At 48.1% G+C, this 8514-nt stretch overlaps 1 long non-coding RNA gene across 1 annotated transcript in view; it reads left to right on the forward strand.

Annotated features, from left to right (window-relative positions):
- The window catches only part of LOC135977131 (uncharacterized), a 5490-nt gene extending 3338 nt beyond the window's left edge, over window positions 1–2152 (forward strand). The window contains exons 2-3 of the long non-coding RNA XR_010594481.1: window positions 740–790; window positions 2023–2152. This is a non-coding gene — a long non-coding RNA (uncharacterized LOC135977131). The remainder of the gene's footprint in view (window positions 1–739; window positions 791–2022) is intronic.
- Window positions 2153–8514: the final 6362 nt, after the last annotated feature.

The raw sequence follows: 8514 nt of genomic DNA on the forward strand, positions 1-8514 counted from the left end.
ACAACTTGATTTTTTTTTTTAATTTCAATTAAAATTTTCTTGGTTGTAGAAAACTATGGAGGGGTCAGACCATGGGGGAAGTCAGCCAATATTTGTTTAATGACAGTAGACCTTGAGATTCAAAAAGTTAAAGCTCCGTAATTGTTAAAACAGAAATTGTCAATATCGAGTCACAATATATAAAGTAAAGATCCTGAAATCAAACCGTAATAAGTTCTCAAGCAGCATTTTTCATATTTTTCCTATCGGTCAATTTCAATAGTTATTGATGGAAATATTTTTTCATGGGTTTCCGTGTGTATGGCGAAATTGACGTTTACCAACATCTACCAATAAAAATTGAATCCTTCCAACCCTACTGTTTTACAGGTCCCCATCCTCCCCATGAGGATGGTTTGGCCCACTGAAAATCCCCCAAAATTGTTTTTATTATCTATAGACTATATTCCAGACGTGCTTGGGGGTTTCCACCGGTATCAAGCCATTTCTGTGCTAGGCACTGTAGGGACACAATGCTCGACTTGAACTTACAGTCTAAATAGAAAAGGATGGACCAAGGGGAAACCGACAGGGGTAAGGACTTGTCCAAGGTCAACTGGCAGGTCAGTGACTGAGCCAGGATTAACACCCTGATCTCCTAGCCTACTGCTCTATCCACTAGGCCACACGGCCTCTTACAGAGTAACAGCACTAAAACCCAGTGCAGTAAGAGCATCCTTGGTTGTTTCTCCTCTTTCAGGCTTTTGCTGGCTCGTCTGCTTCAAGGGGACTCAATGTTTCACCAGCGATGGTAAGTTGATGCCAAGAAACAGGGACAAAATACTCCAAATCCGAACCCGGGTGTATCCTTCCAGCCTTGCCTCCCCAGAAATGTGCGTCTTATACTCCTCAGTAGACTCTTGGACAGTATAAGCTCATAGATAGTCCGACCTTCCAACAAAGGGTAATGTTTATGCCCCAGCCTTTGTTATCTCCAGTAGAGGTTTCCCAAACACTTCAATGAACCAAAATGGTTTAAATAAAACCATAAAACAGTATTAATGAGAGAGAGAGAGAGAATGATTTTAAGTGGTAAGGCACCAAAGTCAGAACTGGTTACAAAAGAAATAAAAAGATAAAACCTCAAGCTAACTTCTAAACCTGAGTAACTTAAATAAGATTTGAAGCCAACATCCTTCTCACCACACCAGGCAGTTCTCAGTTCACAGGCTGGATTTCCTTTCATTCTAGGACCACTCCCCTTAGTTCAGTGTTTTTCAAGGATTCATTGATGTTATAAGCAGAGAGAGATAAGGCAGACAGGAGAGGTGGTTACACGCATTTTTGTCCCCCTCTTTACACCCCAATCCTTGTGTGCTGGAAATACCCTTGCTGGGTCCTGTGGGGAGGCAGTATTTGAGCACTAAACTGTCTTTCAGATGATTTGTAAATTTCCTGTTGAGAACTCCCCAGTTCTCCCGGTGAATCTCCGATTAACCAGGAGATTTCTCTTTAGCATGTTTCTGGCATGCGAGTCTGTCCTTGTCTCTGAGGAACTTGCTTATGAGTACTACCCAGGAATTACAACATATTTTAGTAATAATCATACAGCAAAATCTCATAATTTCACATGCAGAGTTTGTTATACATATTTCAACAGGATAATAATATTAATCAGATTATGAGTTTCCAAATGATACCACACAAGGCATACTTTGTACAAAATAGATCATAGCCATATAAAAGTGGTGAACGTGGGGTAGAGGGTGTCACAGCTACCCTTCCCACGTCCTCCTGTTTTTCCTAGCTTCAGGGGAGAGGGATGGAGGCCTTGATCCTTTGCCTGATGTGTTGAGAAGAGTAGCCAACTGCCTTGCTCTTCCCAACTCAGCCACCTACTCTGCTAGGTCCACTCTTTCTCCCTCGCTGCATGATTAACTAGGTAAATGAATGAACATGAACCACACTGAGGAAGTCAAACAAAAGGTGCAAAAGGTTATCTGTTGCTCTCTTTAAATGAATGGTTCCTTCTTCCTTTCACAGCTGACATGTGTCAGTATTCGACTACTTGTCCTTCTTTTGCAACCTGTGAAAACATCACCACGGGCTACCACTGCACGTGCAAACCTGGGTTTATATCTAGTTCTTTGGAGGAACACTTCACTGATCCAACAGTGAAGTGTGTTGGTGAGTATCGGCTCCGGAGCCCAACTAAGTGAGCGGGAACTCTGTAATGTGTTGAGTGTAATGTAGGTTGCTCTAATGCCATTGGGACCAGCTCTTGCATTTGCCAGAAGAGTTATGGAGCAGTGCACTCTACTGACCGGTGAGCATGCTGCAGTGATTAAGGGTACGTCTACACTTCCATCGAGCTCGCATGCTAACAATAGAGGGTAGCCAAGCAGGTGCGAGTGGTGTGATGGAACTGGGACTGGAAACCAGTGTCTGGAAGTAGGGCGGGGAGACCGATCTGTCCAGGCAACAGGATGCAGGGGGAAGCTGGGACTGGCCAGATAAAGAGACTGGGTTAAGGGGCTGGTCTGGGGGAACAACAGTGAAATTGGACTAAGTATCTGGGGTGGGGCACTAGGACTGGGACTCAGTGAGAGTGGAGAATGTTGGGGGGCTGGCAGTGGGCAAAGCTGGAAACTAAGAGGGGAGGAGAGAGACAAATGGAATGAGGAGCCAGGATGCAGGGGGACTGGGACTGGCTGGGAAAGGAGACCGGGACTGCGAGGGCAGGATTGGGTGCAGGGGAACTGGCTGCGAAAGGACACCAGGACTGGGATGGGACACCTGAGGCATTCTGATTAGGACAAGGACAAGAGCCAGAGATGGGAAGAGACAGCACTGGGACAGGGACAAATTGGGGACGAGGATGAAGATGAAGGAGCCAAGCTTCGGTCTGAGCATACAGATGAGTCTCTGCCCACTAGTGGACACTCCCCTCCAGAGCCTGGAATGGGAGCCAAGATTCCAGCTCTTCTGAGTCCCCACCCAGCAACTGGCCAGGCTTGGTTCCGTCAGTTTTGCATGACTCCCTAGGCGTGGACGAGTGTCTCAGCAGGAAATCTTGCCCTTCCAGGCCACTCACACCATGACCTTTGGAGTTACTTTATGCTTGCAACGATGGCCATGCATTGAGCTCTGGAGTCAAGATCTTTACTGACAGCAACGTAACTAGAACCCTTCAAAATTATTTCTTGCTGCTGCTGGTGGAGATGGATTTTAAAGCAAAATGGTGACCCTAGCGGGGGATTAGTCTCTTTCTGGACTAAAATTCACTGTAACCTATTCACAGGATCAGAACCTCCCTACCCCCAAATCCCATCCTTCATATTCCTACTGTGAAATTCCCCAGGGTGCCACCTGAACTGCTGTGTCCCCTCAACCTCCTAAACTGGGGTTCTTTTTATGCTGCTTTACTGTCAGACCAGCCACTCCTGGCCTGCTCATGCACAGATACTAGCCTGCAAAATCACTCCCAGATGTTTCCATGAATGCTGTCTCAGCCATCCATGAATAGATTCAGGGAAACAGCCATATATCCCCATTCCCAGCCCTGGCTCCAAAGAAATGTGTGTCTTAAACTGCTCAGTAGACCCCTGGACAGTATAAACTCATTGATAGTCCAACATTCCAATAAAAGGTAATATTTATGCACCAACCTTTGTTATCTCAAGTAGAGGTTTCCCAAACAGACTGGTGTAGATAAAACAATAAATCATATTTATTAAAAAGAGAGAGAGAGATTTTAAGTGGTAAAGCACAAAAGTCAGAGATGGTTACAAATGAAATACAAATATAAAACCTCAAGCTAATTCTTAAACGTTACCAAGCTAAATAAGATTTGAAGCCAACATCCTTCTCACCACACCAGATGCTGCAGGAAGTTCTCAGTTCACAGGCTGGATTTTCTTCCATTCTGGGACCATTCCCCTTAGTTCAGTGTTTTTCAAGGATTCATTGATGTTATAAGCAGAGAGATATAAGGTAGACAGGAGCGGGGATACAGAGATTTTTGTCCTGCTTCTTACCCCCCAATCCTTGTGTATTGGAAATACCCTTGTTGGGTCATGTGGGTAGGCAGTATGTGAGCGTCAGACTGTCTTTCAGCTGATGTGTAAATTTCCTGCTTACGACTCCACAGTTGGTGAATCTCTGATTATCCAAGGGATTTCTCTTTAGCATGTTGCTGGCATGCCAGTGTGTCTTTGTGTCTGAGGAAGTGGTTTATGGGTACTACCAAGAATTACAATACATTTCAGTAACAATCAGACAGGAAATTTTCATAATTTCACATGTACTATTAATACATACATTTCAACAGGATAATAATATTCAGCAGATTATGAGTTTCAAAATGATACCTCACAAGGCATACTTTGTACAAAATAGATCATAGCCATATAAAAGTGGTGAACATGGAGTAGCTTCAGGGGAGAGGGATGGAGGCCTTTTCTTGATCTTTTGCCTGATGTCTTGAGAAGAGAGGCCAGCTGCCTTCATCCTCCCACCTCAACCACCTGCTCTGTTAGGTCCACTCTTTCTCCCTTGCTGCATGATTAACAAGGTTAATGAATGAATGAAGCCAAACACAAGTTGCAAAGGGTTATCCATTGCTCTCTTTAAATGACATGGTTCCTTCTTCCTTTCACAGTTGACAGGTGTCAGAATTCGTCTACTTGTCCTGTTTTTGCAACCTGTGAAAACGTTCTTTGGGGCTACCACTGCACCTGCAAACATGGGTTTGCATCTAGTTCTGGGGAGCAAAACTTCACTGATCCAACAGTGAAATGTGTCGGTGAGTATCAGCTCCAGAGCACTGCTAAACGAGCGGAAGCTCTGTAATGGGGTGAGAGTAATGGTGGTTGCTCTAATGCCATTGGGACCAGCTCTTGCACTTGCCAGAAAAGTTATGTATCAGTGCACTCCACTGACTGGTGAGCATGCTGCAGTGATTAAGGGTACGGCTACGCTTTCATCGAGCTAGCATGCTAACAAGAGAGAGTAGCCAAGCAGGTGTGAGAGGTACGATTGAATTGGGACTGGACACCAGGGTGTGGAAGTAGGGCAAGGAGACAGATCTGTCAAGGCAACAGGATGCAGGGGGAAGCTGGGACTGCTAACTGACAATGTATGAAGCTCACTCATTGCAGGATTGATAACTGTGACAAGCTCTGTCCTTGTCTCCGTGCATCCCACGTTTTCCTGGTGGATTTTGCTAGCCTCAGAGTCTCACTGTGACCCTCCACGTAGCCCTTCTCTCTCTAGAGGCAAGGGTCACAGTCTACTGAGCCATTTTAGTCATAAGCCAGCGAGGGAGGTGAGGAGAAACTATCCTCCCTTGCACAGTCTCTGTTGTCCTCCAGTTTCAGTGATTAATCGGGGCGGGGTGGGGCATAGCGGGGAGCCCGGGCCCGGGTCCGCACCCTACTGCGGGCTCCAGCTCGGGGATCCTAATAGTATCAGCTATGGTAACTGACCTTTTTAGAAACAGGACGTGTACAATTCCCTGAGCTACTTCCCCACAGCAGCCCCCCCACTTCCTCAAGCTCCACTTCACCCCTTACCTCAGGGTCTCCTTCCTTGTGCCTGATATGGTGTGTACAGCTCAGTCTCTCCAACAGCGCAACTTCCTCCCACAGCTCCTGACATGCCGGTGGTATACAGAGGTCCGTAGGGCTTGTCTGTGGAGCAACGAACAGAGATCTTTCATCAACTTGGACACAAGAGATGTCCCTTGATCAGTCAATATCTCCTTGGGTAGCCCAACCCGGGCAAAGGTCGATAAATGTTGGTGGCCCCGAGCTGTCTTCTCTAGGGGCCCAACCAGATCCATGGCTATGTGTTCAAATGGTACCTCTATTATTGGAAGAGGTATCAAAGGGGCCCGCAAGTGTGGGCAAGGGCTGACACTCCAGACAAGAGGTGCAGTATCGCTGGACATCTTAGTGTACTCCTGGCCAGAAGAACCTCCGCAGGATCCGTGCCTGGGTTTTCTCTACTCCTAAGTGTCCTCCAAATAGGTGACTGTGGGTGAGGTGCAATATGGCTTTTTGATGTTTTTGTGGAACCAGAAGCTGATGTATCTCTTGCTCCTGCATTTGCACCCACACGGTATGGGAGATCTTTCTTCACTATAAAGTAAAGTCCTGGACCCCGGACCTTCCCATCCATGGGTATCCCATCTATCTCGGCCACCTGTTTCCTGGCATTATCATATCTAGGGTCCTCTGCCTGGTCCCGCCCAAAAGTCTCTCTCCCGGGATTAACTTGCCTGAGCTCCCAGGGGCCGGCTTCTGCTTCTTCCAACAGCTCGCCGCCGTCACAGCTGGGGCCAGCCTCCAGTAGTTTCTCTGATGGCTGCTCGTGTCCATCTGCCTACTAGGGCAGTCTTCTGGCCCTGGGTCAGGATCCAGGTTCCCAAAGCTTTTGCAGCCTTCCTCTCTTTTTGGTCTTTTGGGTCTTTTGGGGGGCTGAGAACAGATCCTGAGAAATCTCAGTGAAAATCAGGGGTTGACATTCTTCCGGTGACGAGTCGCTGCCCTCAGGGTCCCCACCTCCCTCCAGCCTTACTGGGGGGAGTAAATTATCAAACCCTGGATAGTTCCTCCCAATAACTACAGGATATGGGAGTTTAGGAACTACACCCACTGTCACCTCAACGGGGTTCCCCTGAACCTCTATCTCCACCGGGATGGTGGGGGAATGGCTCATGGCCCCATGCATGCATGTCACTGCTATGCGTTTGGCTACTTTTTACCAGCTTACCCGATATAAGGGTGATAGCACTCCCCGAGTCCACAAGCGCTGTAGTCTCTGCTCCATTTATCTTCACTGGCCCTGTGTAGTTATGAAGGGCTAATGCGACACCCGCAAAGTGGATAAGGGAGCAGGGGACCTCCCAATCCCCCAAGTTACATTGCATAGGATCCTCGGTGTTAGGACTCTGTGCGGTTATGTGTCCCCACTTCCCACATGCATAACATCTATAATTGCTTCTACTCATTCCCTATCATGGAGGTTAGGGTTTAGTCACAGAGTTCCCCCCACTCAGGCCAATCCCTTCCTTCTGGGGTCCCCACTGGTTTTTAGCCCCCCCTTCTTCCACCTAGGACTCCCCATGTGTTGGGCTGCCCAACCTTCCAGGATTGGAGTCGAGTGCTTGCTTTGAAAGGGGCCTTCCTTGGGTAGTGGGGTCAATTCCCAGGCTGTTATGTCTCTTTCTACCAGCGTGATTATCTCTTCATAGGTGGACAGATCATTCTGGCCTACCCATTTGCGAAGATCTGGTGGCAGTCCTTGAATGTAATGGTCTCCAAAATCTCCTCTGGGCTGCACACCTCGGGCTGTAACCACTTCTGTGTGAGGTGTCTGAGGTCAAATAGCTAGGACCTTGTGGGTTTGTTCCCCTGGTATTTCCACTCATTGAACCTCTGGGCCCGTACTGCTGCTGTCACCCCTGATCGTGCTAGGATCTCTGTCTTCAGCTGGGTATAGTCAGTGGCATCCGTGGCAGGCAAGTCAAAGTAGGCCTTCTGGGCCTCTCCACACAAAAAAGGAGCAAGAATGGTGGCCCACTGCTCCTGGGGCCACGCCTCACATGGAGTAGTCCTCTTGAATGAGAGGAGATGTGCTTCTATGTCATCTTTTGACATCATCTTTGGCAGACAACCAGTGGCCTTCAGGGTTCGCGTCCCATTGGACCCCCGAGCCTGGGTGGTGAAGAACTTCAGCGGGTCCACAACCTCTCGCAAGAGGGCGCGATCTTGGGTCGCCTGGCCCATCAATAATTAATTGGTTTCCTGCTGTAGCCGCATAGACTCCTGTTGAGCCATTGCCTGAACCCAGGTGGCCTCCTGCTGGGCTGCCATGGCTTATACCAGAGCTCTTACCACCTCCTCCATTGTGGTACAAAGCAACCAAACACAACCAAACAAATCAAAACAAAAACCCAAAACCCCAGGGCACTTTTTTTTTAAACCTCCTTCTTCCACCACGCTGTGAACAATGATCCCACCCCTGATACCAGTTGTGACAAAGCTCTGTCCTTGTCTCAGTGGGTCCCGCATTTCCCTGGTGGATTTTGCTAGCCTCAGAGGCTCGCTGTGACCCTCCACCGTAGCCCTTCTCTCTCTAGAGGCAAGGCTCACAGTCTACTGAGCCATTTTAGTCATAAGCCAGCGAGGGAGGTGAGGAGAAGCTATCCTCCCTTGCACAGTCTCTGTTGTCCTCCAGTTTCAATGATTAATCGGGGGCAGGCAAAGGGGGGAGCCTGGGCCTGCTCTCTACTGCGGGCTCCAGCCCAGGGACCCTAATAGTATCATCTGTGGTAGCTGACCTTTTAGGAAGAGGACACATACAATTCCCTGGGCTACTTCCCCACAGCAGCCCCCCACTTCCTCAAGTTCCACTTCACCCTTATCTCAGGGCCTCCTTCCTTGTGCCTGATATGGTGTGTACTGCTCAGTCTCTCCAACAGGGCAACTTCCTCCCACAGCTCCTGACATGCACGCCCACTTGACTAACTGG

The sequence above is a fragment of the Chrysemys picta genome, chromosome 22 (assembly GCF_011386835.1).
Source record: "Chrysemys picta bellii isolate R12L10 chromosome 22, ASM1138683v2, whole genome shotgun sequence".
Classification (NCBI taxonomy): domain Eukaryota; kingdom Metazoa; phylum Chordata; order Testudines; family Emydidae; genus Chrysemys; species Chrysemys picta.